Source organism: Monodelphis domestica, chromosome 3, assembly GCF_027887165.1.
Source record: "Monodelphis domestica isolate mMonDom1 chromosome 3, mMonDom1.pri, whole genome shotgun sequence".
In the NCBI taxonomy this organism is placed as follows: domain Eukaryota; kingdom Metazoa; phylum Chordata; class Mammalia; order Didelphimorphia; family Didelphidae; genus Monodelphis; species Monodelphis domestica.
The window spans coordinates 175,518,086-175,543,944 of NC_077229.1; positions in this window are offsets into that span (position 1 = coordinate 175,518,086).

Genomic DNA, 25,859 nt, shown 5'->3' on the forward strand with positions numbered 1-25,859 from the left:
ACTTTGTGGGATACTCTATTAAAATTTTCATCTCTTCATTTTAATATAGGTCCTAACATTTGGAAATTATAAATAGGTCAATTTCATAAGAAATTGACTTGCTAGCTCTATTGAATAATGGTGGGTTAGAAGAGCCTTTACAAACAAAGAAGAAATAAAGCAATTTATATTTTGAAGAAAATAATGAGCAAGTCTTGCTTGAATAACAGCAACTAATATGGATATTTTGTTTTGCAGTCTATTTTTTCCCCTTTCAAATTGGTGTCTAATAGATAACACACTCCATTTTTCTGCCACTAACCTTATGACTTGGAACAAATCAATTATGAAATCATTTTGGTCTAAAGCTTGGCAGATTCTATAAGAGCAAGTGCTTTTTTAAAAAAATGTCATAGGGTTATTAGTATTATAATAATTATGCCTAACATTTATATAATGCTTTGCAAAATACTTTGCAAATGTTATTCCACCTGATCCTTGAAACAACCCAGGAAATGCTATCATTATCCCTGTTTTACAGATGAATAAACCAGCAAAGGAAGTTAAATGACTTGCACAAGGTCACACAATTATTATGAGGCTTATTAGGCACTGAGGTTGCTTTTGAACTCAGATCTTCCTGACTTCAAGTCTGGTACACTGTGCACTGTGCAATGTTGCTACTTCTGAACTGTAAATTCAAAACCTGAAGGAATCTTGGAGGACATCTAAACTAACCCCCTACTTATTTTTTTTAACAATTCAAACCAATTTAATTCAAAACAATAAATATCTACAAGATCCCTACTATATTCCAAACTATGAAATAATCTGAGGAAGATAGAAACTTAAAATATGATAATAGAATCATATGGGAAATACATAAGTATCTAATATAAAATACTGTTAATTATATGAGGTAAAGGACAATACTATGTGGAATCTGAGAAAAGAAAGGCACCTTACAAACTGAAAGATCAGGGAAGACTGTCTGGAGAATACATTTGAATATAAAAGCTTGGAATAAAATATTTATAGAAAGAAAGGAGAGAGTATTTTTAGCAAAAACAAACAAACCCATAAGCAAAGGTAAGAAGCTAGTAAAGTAATGTCAGGCACATATAGAGAAAACTGAGTATTTTGTTTAGGGTGATATATAGAGAACAAAAAGGGGAAAACTATGAAGATATAATGGAAAAGTAGGGGAAAGCCATGTTGTGGAAAACAATGAATGACCCACAAAATTAGTTTGATCAGTATTGGTTACTATTGTAAGAAAATGCCCATATAAAACCAAAACTCCAAAAAAGAAACATGAATAAACAAAAATGAAAAATAGTATGCTTTGATCTGCATTCCAGCTCCAATAGTTTGTTCTGTTTGTCACATGACCTTCCAAATAGTCCTGGATCATTGTATTGCTGAGTATCTCAGTCTTTCACAGTTGATCATCAGACAATATTGCTGTTACTGTGCACAATGTTCTCCTGGTTCTGCTCATTTCATTCTGCATTACTTCATGTAGGTCTTTCCAGCTTTTTCTGAAATCATCATTTATGTGCATGTTTTTCATTTCTTATAGCTCATCATTTTTTACAGCACAATAATAGCACCACTATCATATACCACAGTTTGGTTAGCCATTCCCCAACTGATGATGTCCCCTCAATTTCTATTTCTTTGCTACCACAAAAAAAAGCTACTATAAATATTTTTGTATAAGTAGATCCATTCCCCCCTTTTTAGAATCTCTTTGGGATACAGATCTAGTGGTGGTAGTAGGCACAGTTTTATAGTCCTTTTGACATAGTTCCAAATTGCCCTCCAGAATGGTTGAATTGGTTTAAAATTCCACTAACAATGCATTAGTGTCCTAATTTTGCTACATCCCCTTCAGCATATATCACTATTCCTTTTATTGGCCAATCTGATAGGTGGGAGGCATCACCTTACAGGTGTTTGAACTTGCATTTCTCTAATCAAGAGTGATTTAGAACATTTTTCTATAATATATTGATAACCTTGATTTCTTCATCTGAACACTGGTGGTTGATATCCTTTGATCATTTGTGAATTGGTAAATTACTTGTATTTTTATAATTTTTTATGTATTTGGGAAATTAGACCTTTATCAGAGAAATTTGCTATCAAATACCCACCCCCACCTCCATTTTGTTGTTGTGCCTTACTATTACATAGTTCCAAATTGCCCTCCAGAATGGTTGAATTGGTTTACAATTCCACTAACAATGCATTAGTGTCCCAATTTTGCTACATCCCCTTTAGCATATATCACTATTCCTTTTATTGGCCAATCTGATAGGTGGGAGGCATCACCTTACAGGTGTTTTAATTTGCATTTCTCTAATCAAGAGTGATTTAGAATATTTTTCTGTAATATATTGATAACCTTGATTTCTTCATCTGAAAACTGGTGGTTGATATCCTTTGATCATTTGTCAATTGGTAAATTACTTGTATTTTTATAAATTTTTATGTATTTGAGAAATTAGACCTTTATCAGAGAAATTTGCTATCAAATATCCAGCCCACCTCCATTTTGTTGTTACCCTTAAACTTGATAACACTGGTTCCATTTGTACAAAAACTTTTTACTTCAATATAATCAAAATTATTCATGTAATGTTTTTTCTCTCTTGCTTGGTCATAAATTCTTTCCTTCTTCATAGGTCTGACAGGTAAACTATTCTGTGTTCCTCTAACTTACTTATGGTATCATCCTTCATATCCAAATCATATACCCATTTTGACCTTATATTGGTGTAGAGTGTGAAATATTGATCTATACCTGGTTTCTACCACACTGTTTTTCAGTTTTCCCAGCAGTTTTTGTTATATAGTAAGTTCTTATCACAAAAGCTGGAGTTTTTAAATTAAGGTTTAACAAATATTAGATTGCTATGGTCATTTACCACTATATATTGTATATTCACTCTTCTTTTTACAGATGAAAAAATTGAGACCCAAGGATGTTAAGTGGCAACTGATTATTTTTGAGTCCAGCTCTAGAATATGCTATAACCATGTGCTAGTTAAGAAATACAGTGTCCAGATAGCCAAAGAATCAATCCCTGTTGTGAATCACAAAAGAAGGAATTTAGGGCATTGAATTATAGACCAAGGCAGGGGTCAAGGAACCTTTTAATCCTAAATGCCACAAACAAAACTAAAGAGTGCCAGAGGGTGCCTAATGCCAAATGTAAGGCATAAACATAGATGAAAGAATAATACATAAAATGAGAGAAATAAAGGGCACAAAAAAGATAGCACAAAAGAAAAAAGGTGATTAGGGCAAGGAATGGTTAATGTGATATTAATAACTGTGGTATATAGGGGAGAGAGTACTAGACCTGGATTCAAGATGACCTGAGTTCAAATATGGACTCAAAAAAGGTTATTAACTTCTTTATGCCTCAATTTATCCATCTGTAAAATTAAATAATACTTTCCTTTCAGGGTTGGTTTTGGACCAAATAACCAAATATTCATGAAGTGCTTTGTAAACTTTAAATTCTATCTATCTATCTAAATAGTTTGCATGTTGTCTCCCAAAATAGATTGTAAGCTCTTTCAGGCCTGAAACTGTCTTTTTCTTCTTTTTATGTCCAAAATCACTTAGCCAGTCCCTGGCACATTGATTGATCCCTTTGTAATCTTATGTATTTTATTTTACTTTATATTTAAAAACATCCTTCCAAAAAAGGATCTATGGGCTACACCAGAGTACCAAAGGGATCCAGCACACAAAAAAGATTAAGAACATTTGATCCAGAGTTCTCTATTACCTTTTGGCAGACTTACTCCAAATCACACCGACAAATATAAATCTTCCAAATAGATTATACAATTTTAAATTTTTATCTTTATTTTATTCCAATAACAAATTAACACACAAATTTTCCAAAGGTACATGACTCATATTGTCTCCCTTCCCTCTTCCGTCCCCACTCCTGCAGTTGACAAGCAATTCAACTGGGTTATACATGTATTATCACTCAAAACATATTTCTATATTATTCATTTTTATAAGTTAATAATATAGATTATAATTCTAACAAAATAGGTTGGACTCCTTTTTGCTGGCTCTCACAAGTTCATCTGGCTAACTTACTCAGTGATGTATTGTGGCAGAGAATATCTGAAAAATAAATACAGCATAGTTTTTTTCTTTTGTGATGAATCAGGTTCTTCCAAGGATGTGTCCCCAGGATACCTGGTATTATTGTAATAGTTATTATTACATAGTTGATATTAAATTGTTAATACTACATAATGAAAACTGGTAATACATAATTGATGCCATTCTTGAAATTCACACCATCACAGGTGAATATATAACTCATACAAATTCAGGCACAAAAATCATCAAGGTATCATATTTATTTTCCTTAGACAATTTCAATTGCATTAATAGGTGATGAGAAAATATTACTCCCATTCACTGCTAAATGTGATGCTTCCTATGAGTGACATTTTATTTCCCACTTTTGCAGAAGAGGTCACCCATGCCTAGAACGCTCTCCCTCTTCTTTTCAGTCTCTACTCACAAAGAGTCAGACATAAATGAACAACAACAAATTATTTTTGTATATAATTTCTAGGTACATATTTGTGTCTGTTTTGCCTCCTTTTCTGCAACACATTAAAATGTAGATTTCTTGAGGGCAGAGAGTGTTTTCATTTTTATCTTTGTATCCCCATGACCTAGCATACTTCCTGATGCATTATAACCTATTAAAAATGCTTATTGAATGAACAATCTACAGTATTACTCATGGAATTTCAAATATTCTCCCAAGCCCTGAGCAGATGTGAGAAGTAGAGGATATAGGAAAGGTGATCTGTGCTAATTTGAGTCAGGAATATATCTGATAGCATCTGAGCTGTAGACCTTTGTGTGTGTAACTGACTAATTGGGCTTTGTTTTCACTCAAGTGGAACCACAACTCTGTCAAACTTTGTGGAATATACTTAATACTTTCAAAATGTGTTAGGACTATAACAGAATAACTCCTTGCTAACACAGATTACTAGACTAGCCGAGAGGACTCCTGCTATAAGGGACATTGATATGACATGCTTAATCAATTCTACCCTACCATTATTATTGTCTAATTAAAAGAATAAAGATAAACAATTTTGAAAAGAAAGGAAAAAAGATAAGAATTATAGGCAAGGATAGAGAAAGGCTATCCATCACTATGCAGAAATAAGAGAATAAGGCAAAGAAAAAGAATAGGAATGCTAATAATAAAAAAGAAAGTCATATTATGGTAATTGGGAAAGGAAGCAGAAACTACTAGAAAAAATGAATTTTGCTTGTCTTGAATGGTAGCATGTTTTAATAGTAGTAGAGTAACAATAAACTTACAGTCAGAAGATCGGTGTTCTTTCCTTCTTTGAACAGATACTAATTTAGCATTATCATTTATGATCTAAGAAAGGCATCAGAAATCAATTTGGGGGAAGGTAGGTGACTCAATGGATAAAGTACCAGGCCTTGCCTAACCCTTATTTTTTTTCTGTCTCAGTATTATTAGTAGTACAGGAAGTAAGGGATTTTTTAAAATATATCAATGTAGAGTATGAATCTGGAGATGCCTCACCAATGTACTACTGTACTGTAACTGAAAGGGTCAAGATATAATTTAAAAAAGAAAGATATCTGAGATGAATTAAAAACATTCTTATTCTATATTTGCATAAAAACATGTTGATGTCATTCTGTTATTTTTCAACTGAGTCCAATTCTCTGCGACCCTATTTGGTGATTTCTTGGCCAAGATACTGGAGTGGTTTACCATTTTGTTCTCCAGCTCACTTTACAGATGAATAAACTGAAGCAGAGGAGGGTTGAGCTAGTAAGTATCTGAGGCCAGATTTGAACTTAGAAAAATGGATCTTCTTGACTCCAAGCCCAACATTCTCTCTACTGTGTCACTTAGCTGCCCTAACAAAAACATGTAGGAGGATATTTTTGTAAATATAGAATTCATCTATTTCATTGGATCCAAAATTGAATCCTGATATCATGTTCAATTTATGTTCATTTCTTTCCATATGTGTACACATTACCTTTATAATTTTCCAATACAATCCATGATTTCATCAACTGTATAAGTGTACTCCCTTCAAAGGCACTTTTTTATGCCTTTTATTTCTGAGCAATTTTTGTCCATGGTTTCTCTTCATTTTCTTCATTCCTATTTTTTCATTGTTTCCTTTGAGTCTAGATGTTTTACTTTTCAAATGAATTTTGTTACTATTTTAACTGGAATAGCAATAAATCTATAAATTTGTTTAGATGGCAGCATTACTATTTTGTCATGACTTCGGTATGAAAACTGAATATCCCCTTCTATTTTTTAACCTATTCTCTCTTTAAGTAACAAGATGTCATTTTATTTATACAGGTCTTGAGCATGTCTTACTAGATTAACTCCTAGATATTTTATGCACTTGGGGGAAGGGGCATCTAGTGATGTGTGAATAGTCCAGTGAATAGAGCACTAGGCTTGAATTCAGGAAGTTTCATATTTACAAATTCAAATGTGGCCTCAGATACTTACTGGCTGTGTTACCCTTGGAAAGTCACTTGTTTTTGTTCCTCGGATGTTCAGCTGTTAAATGAGTTGGAGAACAAAATGGCAAGCCATTTCAGTATCTGCACCAAAAAAAAAAATAACACCCCCAAATGGAATCATGAAGAGTCAAACATGACTGAAACAACTCAACAAATAACAAAAGCATTTTAAATGAGACTATTCTTTCAATTATTTCCTCCTGGATTCTGTTATTGCTATATACAAATGCTATTGATTTTTGTGGATATATTTTCTGCATGTCTAATTTAGTGAAAGATTTTATCTTACTTGAGTTTCTCTGCTAATTCTCTAGTATTTTCTAAGTAATCATATTGTCAACAATTATAAATAGGCTTACTTTTATGCTTTTAATTTCTCTTCTTTGCTATTGCCATTCTTTCTAGAACTATGTGAAATAACAGTTGCAAAAGGGGGCATGCTTTCTTTACTCCTGTATATTTTTGGAAATGTTTCTAGTATTCTTTCATTATAGGCAATGCTAAATTTTAGTTTTAATTATGTACTTTTTGTCATCTAAAAAAAGAGAGGATATGCCTTCTACTTGTATGTTTTGTAGGGTTTTTAGCATAAATGACTGTTGTACTTTGTCAAAAGTTGTCCACATTCTTCTATAAATCCTCCATAGTGAAGTCACCCAACCTGCTGGGGCTCTTCCCTCTAAGTCCTTTATCATTATGTGGCTATTAGCATATCATATGTTATCACTGACTTTCATACTTGACTGTCCCACTTATTTTCTCAGTGATAAATCTCTCAGTGCTGTCTTTTATAATAGTTTTATACAAAAGCCATTGCCTTCATTCTAATCAAATGGGCTTTTAGAAAATCCCTGTAAATAATAGTCTATTCCTGCCTTCACACCTTTACATAGTTGATTTTCTGTTTGAATCCTCACTTTCACCTTAACATCTTTATCAAAGCACCATTTAACTATTACCTCCTATACAATACCTTTCCTGATGTTCCCATTTTTCAGTGCTTTATTATTCTTGAAATTGCATTACATTACTTTGTATATTCCCCCTCAAAATCCTAAGAGGCAGGTGGTAAAATTAAATTAAATTCAACAGACATTTATAAGCACTCAATATGTACAAGGCATTTTGTTAGGCAAATAGAGATAATACTCAAAATTGGTTTCTGATTTTTTTGGTTCCCGAGTTCTTTCCCATAAGGCAGATCATATCCACTCCATGTCTGCTTAGTGTGTGAAACACTATTCCATGCCCACCCATAAATTATTCATGGGAAGGGAGTCAAAAGTGTTAGAGGTATTTTCCACTTTATAGTATTTCAAGGGTACAAGTGGAACATTCTGAGTGTGCAGCTATTCATCTCTTGTTCTTACCATATGATTAACCCAACTTATTTTTCTGAACTACATTTCATTAGTGATATATTTTATTCCTATTCCTCATTGGTTATTTATTGGTTATACATTGGGTATAATTAATTGATTATACAATGTTGCCTGCTCATTAACTACCATGAACCTCCCTACTGCCCTCTGTGTGCTATTCATCTTGAGTTCTTCTGAAGGAATTGGTATTCCATATCTTTCCTCCATATAGCAATACCAGTAGAATTTAGAATTAAAAAGATGGGCCTTTGCTTTCATGAGAAACTTGGGGTCAATAAAAGGAACTTTTCTATTTTCCTGAAGTCAATCCAGCCTGGTTTCATACTTCTATTCAACTCTGGGCTCAACTCATCATTTTTCTGTATTGTCTATTATTCTACATATATATAGATAGATATAGATATAGATATATACACATATATGCAAGTTCATTAAGTGATCCATCCAAATGTATTTTGAAATCTGGGCAATAGTCATTCTTTATCCACTTGGGCTTTCCTGTATGGATGGACAGGCTGAACTCCTTTGAGTGATTCTGGAGCTCTGCCAGGATGCTGCACAATGTTCTGCAGCTTGATGCCATCAGCAGAGTGTTACTCACAAAAAGGAGCATCTGGAAAACTTCACTATGAAGAGAGAATCCCTCTTGACCCAGCAACAGATCTCTTCTTTCATAGTGGCATGTCTCTGGTATGTATACATTTCCTTGCTTTCTGCTTTGCCTGATATTTAGTAACAGAACATAACTGAACAAGGGCATTTCAGTTGTTATATTTCCAAGAAATCAAGAATAATTTTGATACATGAATGTGAAAGACTTTATTGTTAAGGAGCTTCAAAGTCAATATCATTTAAAATAATCGACCTAAATGTGATTTTTCATATACCACAGGTAATAAGCACAATGTTTTTCATCCTTCGTTTAATTTGAAATGGAAAAGATATGAATATTGATTATTTCTTGGGAAAGTTTACATATTCCTTGCTGATATCTTTAATGAGGATACCCTCAATTTGTACATCAATAATTCCTATAAATATTTGGCATAATTGGAAGAGGACACATATAAAAAGTTATTAATGTTCTCTTGATTACTTTCTTTCATTAATTTGAATACTTCTCCCATGATTTTGATATTTTCTCCTCCTTCAGATATATTACATAATAATCCCTCAATACCCTGACAATTGTCACCTCTAGCACAGATCTTATATACAGTTGGCCCAAATTGATTGCTCTCATAATTTTTATTCTCTTTGTCGCCATTACTAGTGCCTCTATAAGTAGAACTGGCACTTTGATATTAGGATCCAAATGTGGTGATTCCACTGTCCACTTAGGAGGAAAATAGGTGTTATAATAATTTTCACAGATCTTTTACATGAGCTGATGAAGAGTGAAGTAAGTAGATCCAAGAAAACAATATGCCCAATAATGACAACAAGGTAAATGAAAAAGAACTACTAAAAAGAAGTAATAATTAGGTAGGTAGCTCAGTGAATTGAGAGCCAGGTCTAGAGACAGGAGATCCTAGTTTTAAATCTGGCCTCAGACACTTCCTAACTGTGTGACCTTGGGCAAGTCACAACTCCAAAGGCATAGCCCTTCCCACTCTTTTGCCTGGGAACCAATACACAGAATTAATTCTCAGATGGAAGGTAATGGGGTTTAAAATAAAAAAGAAAATATAAAAAGGAAAGAAGAATTCCTAAAAATTTTTTTAAATTAATTTATATTTCCAGGGATGGAGACAAAATGTCAACATATAGAAAGCACTCAGTTGAACTCTCCCAACATTCTCCTTCAAACAACTTTAAAATTATGCCTCAAATCACATGTTGGAATGACAGAGGCTAAAAAAGGTCACATTGAGACATCTTCCACCCAAGAAAAATTAGGAGGTCAGAAAGAGATATCTCTAATGGGGATGGAATTTGACCCAAAGCCCTCATGGATGAAACACCATTTATGGGACCAGGTAGTAGCAACAGAAGCAACAGCAGCTTTGGGAGCTCTGAAGCCAGAGAAGGTAAGACCAGGTAAGTGATCAGAAATATTAGAGGGGATAGCTGTACTACTTCTAGATGCAGGATCAGAAACTCTTTGGTAACACTATTGCCTGGGTTATAGCTTGAAGACAGATAGGAACACATTTAGGCATGAGGAAGAAGGATCCAAAATCACACAACCTTGGAAGCACAAAAAACTTCCAAATCCCCAGAACTAGCTCTGAAAACAGTAGTGAGAAAAAGCCTAATTACAGTCTGAGACAGTATTCCTCTCCTCTTCCCTCACATGCTGGGAACACAGCCTAATTTTAATACAAAGATGGTGGTCACAAAATGAGCTGGACAATGAGCAAACAAAAAAGGAATCTAAGTATAAAAATATATTGTGCTGAAAGGAAAGATAAAGACACAAACAGAAGAAATTGATGAAGTTAAAGTAGCTATAGGAAAACCTCAAAGAAAAATTGTGAATTGGACAAAAGCCCAACAAGAATTCTTGGAAGAGCTGAAAAATTATTTTCCAACCCAAATAAGAGGGGTAAAGGAAAAATTAAGTAAAGAAATGAAAGTAAAGGAAGAAAATTATGAAAAGATAATTAGCCTCATAAGAGGTATAAAAATTTGCTGATGAAAATAATTTCTTAAAAAGAATTGGCCAAAAAGGGGGGAAAAAGGTACAAAAGCTCACTGAAAAAAATAATTCCTTAAAAATTAAAATTAGGTAACTGGAAGTTAATAATTCCATAATACATTAAGAAAGAATAAAATAAAATTTTAAAAATGAAAAAAATAGGAGAAAATGTGAAATATCTCATTGAAATAACAATTGACCTAGAAAATAGATTGAAGAGAGTGAATTTAAGAATTATTGAATTAGGGGAAGCTAAATGGCTCAGCAAATAGAGTGCCAGGCCCAGTGTTAGGAGGACTTGGATTCAGATCTGGCCTCAGACACTTCCTAGCTGGGTGACTGTAGGCAAGTAATTTAACCCCAAAGACCTAATCTTTACTATATTTGTATCAATTCTAACAGAGAAGCTAAAGGTTTTTTAAAAAGAATTATTGGCTATTGTACAAAAAATCAAGCCATTTTCCAATTGATAAATGGGCAAGGGACATAAACAGGCAGTTTTCAGCCAAAGAAATCAAAACTATTAATAAGCACATGAAAAAGTGCTCTACATCTCTTATAATCAGAGAGATGCAAATCAAAACAACTCTGAGGTATCACCTCACACCTAGCAGATTGGCTAACATGACAGCTATGGAAAGTAATGAATGCTGGAGGGGATGCAGCAAAGTAGGGACACTAATTCATTGCTGGTGGAGTTGTGAATTGGTCCAACCACTCTGGAGTACAATTTGGAACTATGCCCAAAGGGTGATAAAAGAATGTCTGCCCTTTGATCCAGCCATAGCACTGCTGGGTTTGTACCCCAAAGAGATAATAAGGAAAAAGATTTGTACATGAATATTCATAGTTGCACTCTTTGTGGTGGCTAAAAATTTGAAAATGAGGGGATGCCCTTCAATTGTGGAATGGCTGAACAAATTGTGGTATATGTTGGTGATGGAATACTATTGTGCTAAAAGGAATAATGAACTGGAGGAATTCCATGTGAACTGGAATGACCTCCAGGAATTGATGCAGAGAGAAAGGAGCAGAACCAGGAGAACATTGTACACAGAGACTGATACATTGTGGTACAATCGAATGTAATGGACTTCTCCATTAGTGTCAATGCAATGTCCCTGAACAATTTGCAGGGATCTAAAAAACACTATCCACAAGCAGAGGATAAACTGTGGGAGTAAAAACACTGATGAAAAGCAACTGCTTGACTACAGAGGTTGTGGGGATATGACTGAGGAGAGACTCTAAATGAACACTCTAATGCAAATACCAACAACATGGAAATGGGTTTGAATCAAGAACACATGTGATACCCAGTGGAATCATGCATCGGCTATGGGAGAGGTGGGAGGGAGGAAAAGAAAATGATCTTTGTTTCCAATGAATAATGTTTGGAAATGACCAAATAAAATAATGTTTAAAAATAAATAATTAAATAAATTTTTAAAAAAAGAATTATTGGATTAATTTACATCCATAAACAAAAAAGGAACCTAGACAATATATTACAAGAAATTAACAAGGAAAACTCCCCTAATATATTAAACCCACAGGGTAAAATAGAAATTATAAAGACCTACTAATTGCCTCCAGAAAGAGATCCCCAAATGAGAATTCTCAGGAACATTGTAGCCAAATCCCAAAGCTTCAAGGTCAATGAGAAAATATCACAAGTAGCCAGAAAGAAAAAATTCAAATATTATGGATCCACAATCAGGATTATAAAAAAATTTTAGTAACTTCCATGTTAAAGGAGCAAAGGGATTGGAATATGATATTCCATAAAGCAAAGGAATTAGGATTATAACCAAGAATATCCTATCCAGCAAAACAGTATAATCCTTCAGGAGAAAAAGTGAATATTTAATGAAATCAATGACTTTCAAGCATTCCTCATGAAAAGAACAGAGTTAAATAGAAAATTTGACATTCAAATACAAGACTCAAGAGAAGCATAAAAAAATTAAACATGAAAGAGAAATCATAAGGGAATTAATATATTTAAACTATGACCATTCCTACATGGGGAAAAAATCCTGAGAACTTTAAATTATTAGAGTAGTTAGAAGGTGTCTACATAGATAGAGGGAATGAATATGAGTTGATTGTGTTGAAATGATCTAAAATAATGATTGTGAGAAAGATGCACTGGGAGAATGGAAATAGGTGAGGTTCATTGTTGTGTAGTCTTTTTTTCAGTTATTTCACACTCTTCATAACCTCATTTGGTGTTTTCCTGGCAAAGATGTTGAAGTAATTTGTCATTTTCTTTTCCAGCTCATCTTACAGATCAGAAAATAGACAAACAGGATTAAGTAATTTTGCCCAGGGTTACAAAGCTAGTAAATGTCTGGCTCCAGATTTGAATTTGGGAATATGTCTTTCTGACTCCAGGCTCAGAATTCTGTCCACTGAACCACCTAATTGCCCTAAGAAAGTGGTAGAATGTGGAAATTTTTCTCACAGAATAGAGGCACACAAGGAAAAGCTTTTAGAGTGAAGGGGAAAATGGTGTGTATGGGAGGGTGAGAGTGTACAACACTTGAACCTCTCTCCATATATATCTATACATACATTTATTTATTTATTTATATATGAATATATATATATATATATATATATATATACACGCACACACAATTGATAATAGAAATCTATCTTACCCAATAAGATATTAGAAGGGGAAGGGGATAAAGGACAAGACAGGTGATAAAAGGAAAGGCCTCTATAAGGAGGCAGCAGCCAGAAGCTAAACTGACTTTAGAGGAGGAACAGAATAAAAAGAGAAAGGAGGGGATAAACAAAAGAAAACAGGGTGGAGAGAAATGCACAGTTAATAATCATAACTGTGAATATGAATGGGATGAACTATACCATAAAATATAAGTAGATAGTAAAATGGATTAGAAAACAAAATCCAATAGTTTTTTTGTTTTCAAGAAACACACTTAAAACAGAGGCATACACAGAGTTAAAATAAAGTCTGGAACAGAATCTTTTATGCTTCAGCTGAAATAAAATAGGCCAGGATAGCAATCATTATCTCAGTCCAAACCAAAGAAAAACTAGACTTAATTAAAAAAATTTAATCCATCATATACTTTATTTTTTCTTCTTTTAATTTTATTATTAATAGGATTTATACACAAGTGTCCCAGTCTTTTTCCTTCCCATGCCCACATCACAAAAATCTTCATCTGGGAGTCAGACATGTTCATACAAATTATGTCTTTCATGTTTCTACCTTTTAGTTCAATCTCTGGAGTTAACATTCCTAATTTATTCTTCAAGAATTAAATCTATAGCTGTGTATGATGTTGTCTTGATGTATTCATTTTGCTGTAATTATCCAATGTAATTATTTCCAAGTTTTATTAAAATTAGCTTGTTCATCATTGCTTATGGTACAGTAGTGTAAGATTAAAAATTATATCCAATATCCAAGTATTATATTTTATAAAAATTTTATTAATAATAACTTGAAGTAGAGGAAATAAAAATTTTGAGGAGAGAGAGATCCTGACCACTGTCAGGGGTAAGAGGAGGAGAACACTGGAAGAAGAAGAAAGGTGGGGTTACAGCAAACTTTTATCACCAAAATATGAGGACACAACGTGGGGATGAAAAAGGAAAGAGATTCTTGGAGATGAAGTCCAAGGGTACAAAATTCTATTTACACAGTAGTATTCTGTCATAATAATATATCACAATTTGTTTATCCATTACCCACTGATTAACATCTTCTCCATTTCCAGTTCTTTGCCACCACGTAGAGAGCTGCTGTCTTTTGAAATATATAGATTTTTTTCCTTTTACCCTGATCTCCTTGGGAAACAAAGAACCTACACAGTTCTATAACTCCTTAGATATAATTCCAAATTGCTAGCCAAAAATGGCTGGGTCAATTTGCAGCTCCACATTTCTCTATTTTTTCACATCCCTTTCAACAGTCAACATTTTAGCCAATATGATAGGTGAGAGGTGATATCTCAGAATTGCTTTAATGTTCATTTCTCTAATCAGTAGTGATTTAAAATATTTTTCACATATTCTAGAGGATGTCTATAAAAATCCTCCATCCAATTTTCTACTTTCCTTCTAATCTTGGCAATATTTGTTTTATGTGTACAAAACCTTTTTAATGAAATGTACACAAAATTATCCATTTTACATTTTACAGTGTTTTTCATCTATTAATGACTTACAAATTCCTCCTCTCAATATAAATCAGATAGGTAATAGATCCCTGTTCTAATTTACTTATGATAGCTCCTTCTATGTCTAGATTATATATTCATTTTTATCTTATCTTAGCAAATGGTATAAGATATTGGTGCATACCTAGTTTCTGTCAAAGTACTTTCCAGCTGTCCAAACAATTTTCTCCAAAAAGTGTTTTCTCCTATAAAAATAAAATAGCAAGTTATAAAAATAAAATATTTATATGGAAAAACTGTTCAATATAAGTTCAAAACCATTTGGATAGTTTTGATAGATGTAATCAAAAGTATCCTCAGTGATGAAGTGAAGTTCAAATGTGAACTTCCCTTCAGGGCCAGGCTCAAGGACACTAAAGAGACTCTTATTATAAAAATAAAATACTTATTGAAATATGTAAGAATAAAGAAGGATTTTATAATTCTAAGGGATTCTAAATCCACCCAAATAAACTCTCCAAGGAACCACTTCTCCTGTGTTTCACAGGCTACACTAATCCTCCCTGATCTGACTAACCCAAATTTATATTATCTAAATAAAAACTACCACTATTATCTTTATAAATCTTAACTTCACATTCAAATTATAAAATAACAAAGGATAGCTGGTTGAGTCTCAACAAGAATCAAGAATCTTAACAGACTCAGAGTCCAAACCAAAGACCAGGTTTTTCTTTGGTCTTCTCAGATATAAACCAATCTATAAAAACCACAATAAATAGTCAATAGTGTTTCCCAAGTTGAGAAAGGAAAACACTAAGCTCCTTCAGATCTTTGCTCAGACAGAGAGAGAGGCAAAGATGTTACCTCCTCCAGTCCAGAGAGAGAATCTCTCAGAGTGTGTCTCTGCCAACTGCCAGAGAGAGTAATTGATACAGAAAAACAGTTATAACTGTCACATTTGAAATTAACACACTCTCAGCTCTGCTTCAAACTCCACTTCCTTCTCAAGCCAGCCACTCTACTTTTTATCCCTAGACTAATAAAACAATACTTATTTTCTAATATCATCTTTACACTCCCAAACCCTAGATCTATCTTTTTGTCAAGTGCCAGGTTACTATAATTTTTTGCTACAGTTTGTTGTTCCATTGTTCTAATGCTTTACCTTTTAATTTCTTAGCCAGTACCAGATAGCTCTGATAATTACTGTTTTATAATACAATTTAAAATATGGTAATACTAGATTGCCTTCATTCACATTTTTGTATTAATTATTTTTATATTTTTGATCTTTTGTTCTTCCAAATTAAATTTGTAATTATTTTTTCTAGCTCAATAAAATAATTTTTGGTAATTTCATTGAGATGGCATTGAATGTTGGCTGTGACCTTCCATGAACAATTAATCTGTTTCCAATTATTTAGATCTGACTTCATTTGTGTAAGAAACTATATCCTCCTAAAAGGAACCATAGACAATGAAGTAATAGCGATATTAAATATAGATGCACTAAATGGCTTAGAAACCACATTTTTAAAGGAAAAGTTAAGTGAAATACAGGAGTAAATAGACAGGAAAATGATACTAGTAGGGGCCTTTTAGAAAAGTAAGATACCATCAATCTTTAGAGAAAATTCAATGGGAATAGAAAGGACCATACCCATTTTCTCAATTGTACATGACACCCTCACAAAAAGTGACCATGAATTAGGGCATAAAAACCACACAACCCAATGCAGAAAAGCAGAAATGTTAAATATACCCTTTTCAGACTCTAGTGCAATAAAAATTAGGGCCATAAAATTATAGGTTGAAAATTAATTGGAAACTAAATAATCTAATATTAAAGAATGTGTGAGTCAAAGAACAAATCATAGAAATAATTGGTAACTTTATGGAAAAGAATGATAATAATAGTATTCCAAAATTTGTGGGATACAGCCAAAGCAGTACTTAGGTAAAATTCTATATCTTTAAATGCATAAATTAGTAAGAGAGTAAAAGAACAGATCCATGAATTGAGCATGCAAAAACAACAACAACAACAACAACAACTAGAAAAAGAACACATTTTAAACTCTGAATTAAACACCAAAATGGAAATTATAAAAAGTAAAGAGAGATGAATAAGACTGAAAGGAGAAAATTTAACTAATAAATAAAAGTACAAGCTGGTTTTATGAAAAAGTCAATAAAATAAAAAATCATGTGTTAATTTGTTTTTAGAAAAGAAAGAAGAAAACCAAATTGATAGTGTCAAAAATTAAAAGGGTGAATGTACCAGCAAGAAAGATGAAATTAAAGCAATGATTAGAAGTCATTTTCCCTATTATTGTGCTCAAAGAAATAATGAACTGGAGGAATTCCATGTGAACTGGAATGTCCTCCAGGAGTTGATACAGAATGAAAGGAGCAGAACCAGCTGAACATTATATACAGGGACTGACACACTGTGGTATAATCGAATGTAATGGACTTCTCTACTAGCTGCAATGCAATGATCCAGAACAATTCTGAGGGACTTAAGAGAAAGAATGCTATCCACATTCAGAGGGAGAACTGTGGGAATAGAAACTCAGAAGAAAAACAGTTGCTTGGTCACATGGTTCGATGGGGCTATGACTAGGGATGTAGACTCTAAATGATCACCCTAGTGCAAATATCAATAATATGGAAATAGGTCTTGATCAAAGATACATGTAAAACCCAGTGGAATTGTGCATCAGCTATGGGAGGATGTTGGGGAGGAGGGGAGAGAAAGAACATGAATCATGTAACCATGGAAAAATATTCTAAATTAACTAATTAAATAAAAGTTTCCCAATTAAGTAAAAGAAGTTATTTTCCCAATTATAAGCCAGTAAAACTGACAATCTAAGTGAAATAGATGAATATTTTTTTTTAAAATAAGCTGCCCAAATTAACCAAAAAGGAAACTTGTCATATGTGACCTTAGAGTGTTCTTTGCAAAGATGTAGTGGTTTTCCATTTCCTTCTCTACTTTGTCCCCATTTGTTAGGTGAGAAACTGAAGCAAATAGGAACAAAATGACTTTCCAAAGGTTACAGAGCTCAAAAATGTCTAAGGTCAAATTTGAACTAAGATTTTCCTGACTTCAGGCCCAGTGCTTTATCCATTACACTATCTAGGTGCTCCTCTGAAGAAAAAATAAAATGCTTAAATAAACCTATATTATAAAAATAAATTGAATAGGCCCTAAATGATCTCCCTAAGAATTCCCCCCATGGATTTACAAGTGAATGCTAATAAACTGTAAGTAAAAAATTAATTCCAATATTAATTAAATGAATTAAAATGATTAAAAATAAAAATTAAACTAGGAAAAATATGTCAAGAAGAAAATTTCTTTTATGACACGAATATGATTTTGTTTCCTAAGCCAAGGAAGACAAAAATCAAGGGAAAAAACTATAGTTCAATTTCTGAATGAATATGTATGTAAAAAGTTTTAAATAAAATACTAGCAAGGAGATTGCATAATATATCACAAAGCTCATATGCTATGACCAAGTGGAACTTACACAAAAAATTCAGGGTTGGTTGAATTAGAAAAACTATAGCTAAAATTGACCATATCAATAGCAAAACCAACCAAAATCATATGATTCTATCAATCAATACAGAAAAGGACTTTGAAAAAATACAGTATCCATTCCTATTTAAAAATATCGGAACAAATGGAGACTTTCTTGAAATGATAAATAGTATCTCTCTTTAATTACTATTATTCAATATTATACTAGAAATGCTAACTATAGCAATAAGACAAGAAAAAGAAATTAAAGGAATAAAATAGGCAATAAGGAAACAAAACTATCATTCTTTGCAGATGATATAATGGTATACTTAGAGAATCTTAGAGAATTAATGAAAAAACTAGTTGAAACAATTAATTTCAGCAAATTTGCAGGATATAAAATAAATACACATAAATCATCAGTATTTCTATATGTTAACAACAAAACCCAGCAGGAAGAGAAAGAAAGAAAAATTCCATATAAAATAACTGCAGACACTATACAATACTTAGGAGCTTACCTGTGAAGACAAACCCAGAGATTATTTAAACACAATTATAAAACACTTTGTATACAAATAATGACAGATTGAAACAAATATCAATTGTTTATGGATAGGCTGAACCTACATAAACAAAATGACAGTTCCTCTTAAATTAATTTGCTTGTTCAGTTCCACGCCAATAAAACTACTAGAAAATTATTTATAGCATGTAGAAAAAATAATAGCATAATTCATCTGGAAGAATAAAAGGTTAAAAATACCAAAGGAATCAATGAAAAAAAAAGTAAAGGAATGCACCCTGCCAGTTCCAGATTTCAAACTGTATTAAAAAGGAAAACTCATGAAAACAATTTGGTACTGGCTAAGAAATGAAAATAGATGAGAAACACAATACAAAGTACTAAATGGCCATAATCATCTAGTGATTGATAAACCCAAAGATCTCAGCCTTTAGTGTATGATTTCAGTATTTGATAAAAATTTCTGGGAAAATTGGAAAGCAATTTGGCTGAAATTAGGCCATTCTGTATACCAAGGTAATGTCAAAATGGACAAGTGATGTAGTCATAAAAAGTAATATTATAAATAAATTAGGGGTAGGGGCAGGTAAGTGGCTCAGTGAATAAAACCTGGGTTCATATTTGGCCTTGGACACTTCCTAACCGTGGGACCCTGGGCAAGTCACTTAACCCCAGTTACTCAGTCCTCAACATTCTTATTAATTCTAAGACAGAAGGTAATGGTTTAAATAAATAAATTAGAGGAACAGGGGAAAATATGTCTGTTGAATCTATAATAATGGGAAGAGTTTATGACCAAATAAGAGATAAAGAAGATCACAGGAAATAAAAGAGATAATTTTGATTACATGAAATAAAAAAAAAAAAAGCTTTTGCAGAAACAAAACTAATGCAGCTAAAATTAGAAGGAAAATAGGAAATTGGAGGGAAGGGGATTTTATTGGGTTTCTCTGAGAAATGTTTTATTTCTCAAATAAATAGAAAACTGGCCAAATTTATAAAAAATAAGAGGCATTCCTCAATTGATAAATGGTCAAAGGATGTGAACAGGCAGTTTTCATAAGAAATTGAAGGTATCAATAAATAGTCATATGAAAAAAGCTCTAAATCACAACTGATTAGATAAATGCAAATTAAAACAACTGATATAAAAAATAGAAATCAAAGGGATGCCCCATAATTGGGAAATGGATGAACAAGCTGTAGCATATGATTGTGGTGGAATATTATTGTGCTACAAAAAGTGAAAAGCATAATGATTTCAGAAAAACATGGGAAAGCTCCTCTCAACTCATGCAAAGTAAAGTGATCCAAACCAGGAGGACTTTGTACACAGTAATAGCAATATTGTAAGGATGATCAACTACAAAAGACTAAACAACTGTGATCAAGGCAATGATCCAAGACAATACCATAGGACCCATGACAAAAAACAAATGCTATCCACCTCTAAAGAGAGAACTGATGAATTCTGAATGCTGATTGAAGTTTTGTTTTTCTTATTTTATTTTTTGCCTCTGTTTTCTTTTACAATATTGCTAATATGGAAATATATTTTTCATGTCTTCACATGTATAATTAATATCAAATTGCTTCCCATCTCAAGTAAGGAGTGATGGGGGCAGAAAATTTAGAACTCAAAAAAATTTTTAAGGATTTTAATATAATTAGATATTTAATAAAATACATTAATTTTTAAAGTGAAAATAACAAAATTATAAAAACTCTTATGAAGAGATATGGGAGGACACCCTCAACCTTTTCTGGAGGTGAGAAGTCCACAGTTGTTACACATTGCATATATTTTCAGACTTTTCCAATGTATCAATCAGTTGTGCTTATTCTTTTCCTTTCTTTCTTTCTTTCTTTCTTTCTTTCTTTCTTTCTTTCTTTCTTTCTTTCTTTCTTTCTTTCTTTCTTTCTTCCTTCCTTCCTTCCTTCCTTCCTTCCTTCCTTCCTTCCTTCCTTCCTTCCTTCCTTCCTTCCTTCCTTCCTTCCTTCCTTCCTCCCTTCCTTCCTTCCTCCCTCCCTCCCTCCCTCCCTCCCTCCCTCCCTCCCTCCCTCCCTCCCTCCCTCCCTCCCTCCCTCCCTTCCTTCCTTCCTTCCTTCCTTCCTTCCTTCCTTCCTTCCTTCCTTCCTTCCTTCCTTCCTTCCTTCCTTCCTTTCTTTCTTTCTTTCTTTCTTTTTTTTGTCTTTAATATTAGTATAAAGGATGGTTACAGGGTGACAGCTTACCCATGGAAAATTCACATATCCATAAAAACACCTTTTTCTGTTAATTGATATTTACTATGTTTAGGGTGCAGCAAATCTGTTTTTTTTTTTGAAGAAAGTATTAATAATAAAGAGGAATGAGGCTTCTGTGTAATACACAAATCTTTATCCTTTTTTCCTGAATCATGTTTTGCCATATCTTTCTCCTCATCTTCACTCTTCTCCATTTTTTTAATTAAAGTCACTAAATATCAAAGTATCCATTGATTTAATTTGGACTATCTTGTTGAACTCCTCATAGAATTTCTACAGCAATGTATTCTCAACAATCAATTTTATTGCATGAGCTACACTTGTTTTCATGGCATTCTTTCTGTAGATGTTTGTCATCAGTCCTACAATACATGATGACCAAATAATTCATAAAGCAAAAATGTTTCTTGTTGACTTTGGGCAAACAGAACCCATTCTATCAATGCTTTTCTTTATCTCTTTAAAGAGTACCTGTGAACCTTCCTTCTATTCAACTACAGGTTCCTCATTTGTAGTGTCAACTAGAAAAAACGCAGAACTATTAAATAGTCAAAATCACTCTTTAATCAAGGGAAAGGGGGTTAGCGCTACTAGGTTACGACAACAGAGCTGCTCCCCGAGACTGCACAGAGTCTGGACGCCCTGGTCACTGACCCCTGGGAGTGCCACCGACTCAGGATGGACTCCGAGGAACAAAAGAATTTGGGGAACCTCTATACCATTTGGGGAGTCCAGGGACAGGGAAAGATGATTGACATCACTAGAGCTACAAGGAAAATGGGAGTGTTCAAACTACACTGACAGGATACAATCAAGCTGGGAAAAGAATCATAGCTAGAGGCTAGGGTGTAAGAAGGGGCTGCTTACAATGGATACTGAAGGATGGTTCCGGCTCAGGTGTGGATCTTCTTGGGAAAGGTTCTAATACAATAGGGGAGACTACCTAAAACAAAGAGGGTCCTTAGCATGTGCTGATCTCACCCAACCAGGATTGTCATTTCCCTGAGGGTCCCCCACTCAGTCTGAAACTTCTAACTTGGGATTCCCTTCAGGGTAGATTCTATGGGAACAAGGAACAAGTACAAGCTTTGGGGTCTCCAATCTACAAGCTAGTCCTGAAAATTGGGGTTCATCAGATCTCACTAGGTAACAAGTTTGGGATTCCTAGATTCCATGTTGACAGTAGCAAGGATGTGAAGTGGTGGCAACTAAATGGCTCAGTGGATAGAGAGCCAAACCTGGAGATGGGAGGTCCTGGGTTCAAATGTGATCTCACATTCTTTCTAGCTGTATGACCCTGGGCAAGTCACCCCACCATTGCCTAGCCCTTACCACTCTTCTGCTTTAGAATTAATCAAAATATAGTATTGATTCTAATATAGAAGATGAATTGTTTTTAAAAAGATTGTCAAGAGTGATATAATTCACCTTGTTCAGCCATATGTCCACTTTTTGTTCATTGGTTAACATTCTATGGCAGGTTTAGCTCAGAAAAATCCAGTGATTCTAGTTTGGGATTAGAATGCATTTGGAAAAAGAAAAAAAAAAGAAAAAAGAAAACTTTTTTTTTAAAGAATGCAATGCAGGGAGAGGCAGCTAGATGGCTCAGTAGATAGTGCCAAGCTTGGAGACTGGAGGCCCTGGGTTCAAATGTGACCTCAAATACTTCCTAACTGTGTAGTCCTGGAAAAGTCACTTAACCCCAATTGCCTAAGCCCCTCTTGCTCTTTTGTCTTGAAACCAATACTTAGTATTGATTCTAAGACAGAAAGCAAGGGTCATTTTTTAAAATGCAGTGAGGTACTCATAAGAACAAAAATATTTCTAGTAGCTCTTTTTGTGGTGGCAAAGACTTGAAAATTGAGGGACCAACCACTAATTTAGGACTGACTAAACAAATTCTGATGTATAGATGAAATAGAATACTATTTTGCCATAAGAAATGTTGAAAAGGACAATTCTAGAGAAACCTGGGAAAAACATATGAACAAATGTAAAGAGAAGGAGCAAGAGAACAGTTGACCCAATGCTAAAAACATTGTAAAGATACTTTAAAGCTTTTAAAGACTTAAGAACTCTGATCAATGCAGTGAGCAACCATGATTCCAGATTCTGTGAAACATGTTACTCCTCTCCTAGCAGAGCGATTATGTACTGAGTGCTGTTTGAGAAATAGGTATAGAGGGAGGGCTAATGTGGGAATTTGCTTTGCTTGATTATGTATTTTTACAAGAATTTTCTTTTTTTCTAATGAAAGAGGAAGGTAGAAGGGACAGAAAACAGATTTTGTTATTAAAAACTCAAGAAGAATGCAGTGAGGTACTAGTAGACATAAAATACAAAAGCTTTATTTAAAATGAGGTTAATAGAAATTTTTAGAAATATATAATTCCTAAAATTTAAAAGAATACTACCTTAGATAAAACACTATTCCTCTACACCTCCACGTTCATCAATGCAATCTGAAATATCAGTTCAGAAGATTGTTCCCTGAAAGGTAGTGAGAATTCTGCTAAAACCTCCAATACCAATTCCCTGTAGGCCTGCCTTTTTATGACTAAGGTGGCAAGGCAGTCAAACCATTGATGATCTTGATGACAGCCTGCCCAACTCTTAAAAGGAAACAAGTTCACCTTACATAAAATTGATGCTGCATCCACCAGACAAGGATTTCACATTTAAAGGATCAATCACTAAATTAAATTTGTTGATAGCCAAAAAACTGTGTATTTCTTATCACCCTCTGACTGCTTTCTCACCACTCTGACATTATCATTGCAAAGGAATAGAGGTATACCCAAGCCTGAGAGCCATTTTATATTTTATTTTGTATTATAAGTTCCAATGGCCAAAGAAAGTCATCCCTAATTGACCAGCCTACTGGTGATTTGCCTCTCTGTTAGTGAAGTTGGTGCTTGGAAAAGTCTTAATCTTTTTCTGGATAAGTACAAGATATGATATAATGAAAGCACAAGAGATTGAGACAAAATACTTTAGGAAAATTTGTCTTAGAGAACACTTTCAACTAGAGGAGTCAGGAGAAACTTCATAGAGGAAATGGTCTTTGGGCTGAGCCCTGAAGGAGGAGAAAGATTCAGAAAGACAGAGATAAGAAGGTAATATATGACAGTGATGGGGGATGGCCTGAGTGAATGCACCAAAGCAGAAGATGACATATTAGGTTTAGAGAACAGGTACAGTGGTAGTTCAGTTTAGCAAGTGAGATTATCCCCATTTTAAGATAAGGAAAGTAAGATCTGCGATTCAAGTAACTTGCCCATGAACATATCAATCCTCAAAATGATTTTCAAACCCAAGGCTGCTCTCTGACTTGAAGTCCAGTGCTATTTCTATTAAATGGCTTGCCATCTCTTGATTTGATAGCTGGAGAACAAATGTTTAGTTTTATGTGCTGTATCTCAGAAAAGAAATATTGGTGCTGTACTTGGTATAGAATAGAACAACTAAAAAAAGCAAGGGTGTAAATGGATAAAGCTTCCTCAGAGGGGAGAGAGAAGCTTTAAGGTAGGAAGATAGAGAAAGGATAGAAGTTTTAGATACCATGAGGGGGATGACGGAGTCGGAAGTAGAGATATGAGGTGGCAGGAATGAGTCTTTATTAATTATCAATGAGCCACAGCCAAGCTCTGATCAAAGGACCATTCTGAAGGCTTTTACCAGTCCAGAGATCCAGATTCAATACCACACAGGTCAGAGAGATGATAGAGAAAGATTAGAGATGGAGCAGCAAGGACAGGCATCAGTGTGAGCTGGAAGGGAGGAAGAGCAGAAGAGAGAAAGGCGAAGCTGGCTGAGGCATATTTAATCTCTTTGATATGCAAATATACACAGTACACAGGGATGATCATCATTGGTTAATGACAAGGTATAGGTGTGGTTTCTCTCAACCAGGTGAGCACAAAGAAACCTGTGTTCCCGCCTAACCTGGGGGAAGCTGGGGTCCAGGGTCACAGGCTTTCCCAGCCATGTGCAATACTGAGCATGCTCAAGACTGAGCATGCTCTCTTCTAAGACAATCTGTACATACCAACTGTTTCCCTTGCCCATAGCTCGGGGTGGACTGCTACAATGGATGACTGAAGAAATGGAGTTATATTCTTCCCAAAGAGGAAAGCTCACAATGAATGCCATTTAAGTTTATAGCATCTCAAAGTATAAGGATAGAATAAACATGGACTGATTGCTAAATCCTGGCTTTTAGAACCAGGGAGCATCCCTTTGAAACTCCAACATTTTAATGTGAGAACAAATGAAAAGAAGTCATTTATGTTAGGCTTTTGGAGCTCATTATCTCAAGGAACCAAAAATATAAATAGATTTAAGAATAGTTAGATGAATCCACACATGATTCCATTATGGTTTATTAAGAGGAGCTAAGATGATTTGTTCTACATTCTTAACTTTTTGAGCTTGGCATCACAGAGGGAAAATATCATTTTTCCAAAATAAATAAATCTCCTATTAGCACTGCCAGAGAATGGAGTGTTGGACTGGATGAAATGGTCATGATCCATTTTGGTATTTTTTTATCTTCTTAATATTTTTGAGCTTTTATCTTAAGGTCATTTTCATGGCTTACCACATGGAAGAATATTCTCAAGAGGAAACCATTGAGTGATATACAAAAAACTGATGACTGATAATAGACTAAACTGTCTTGAGGAGACCTGAATTCCAAAAGAAGTTCTGTTGGACTGTTGGAGAAGGCAGCTAGAATGGCTGTCTCAGGCTAGATGGTTCAGTTGCCTTCCTTTAAAC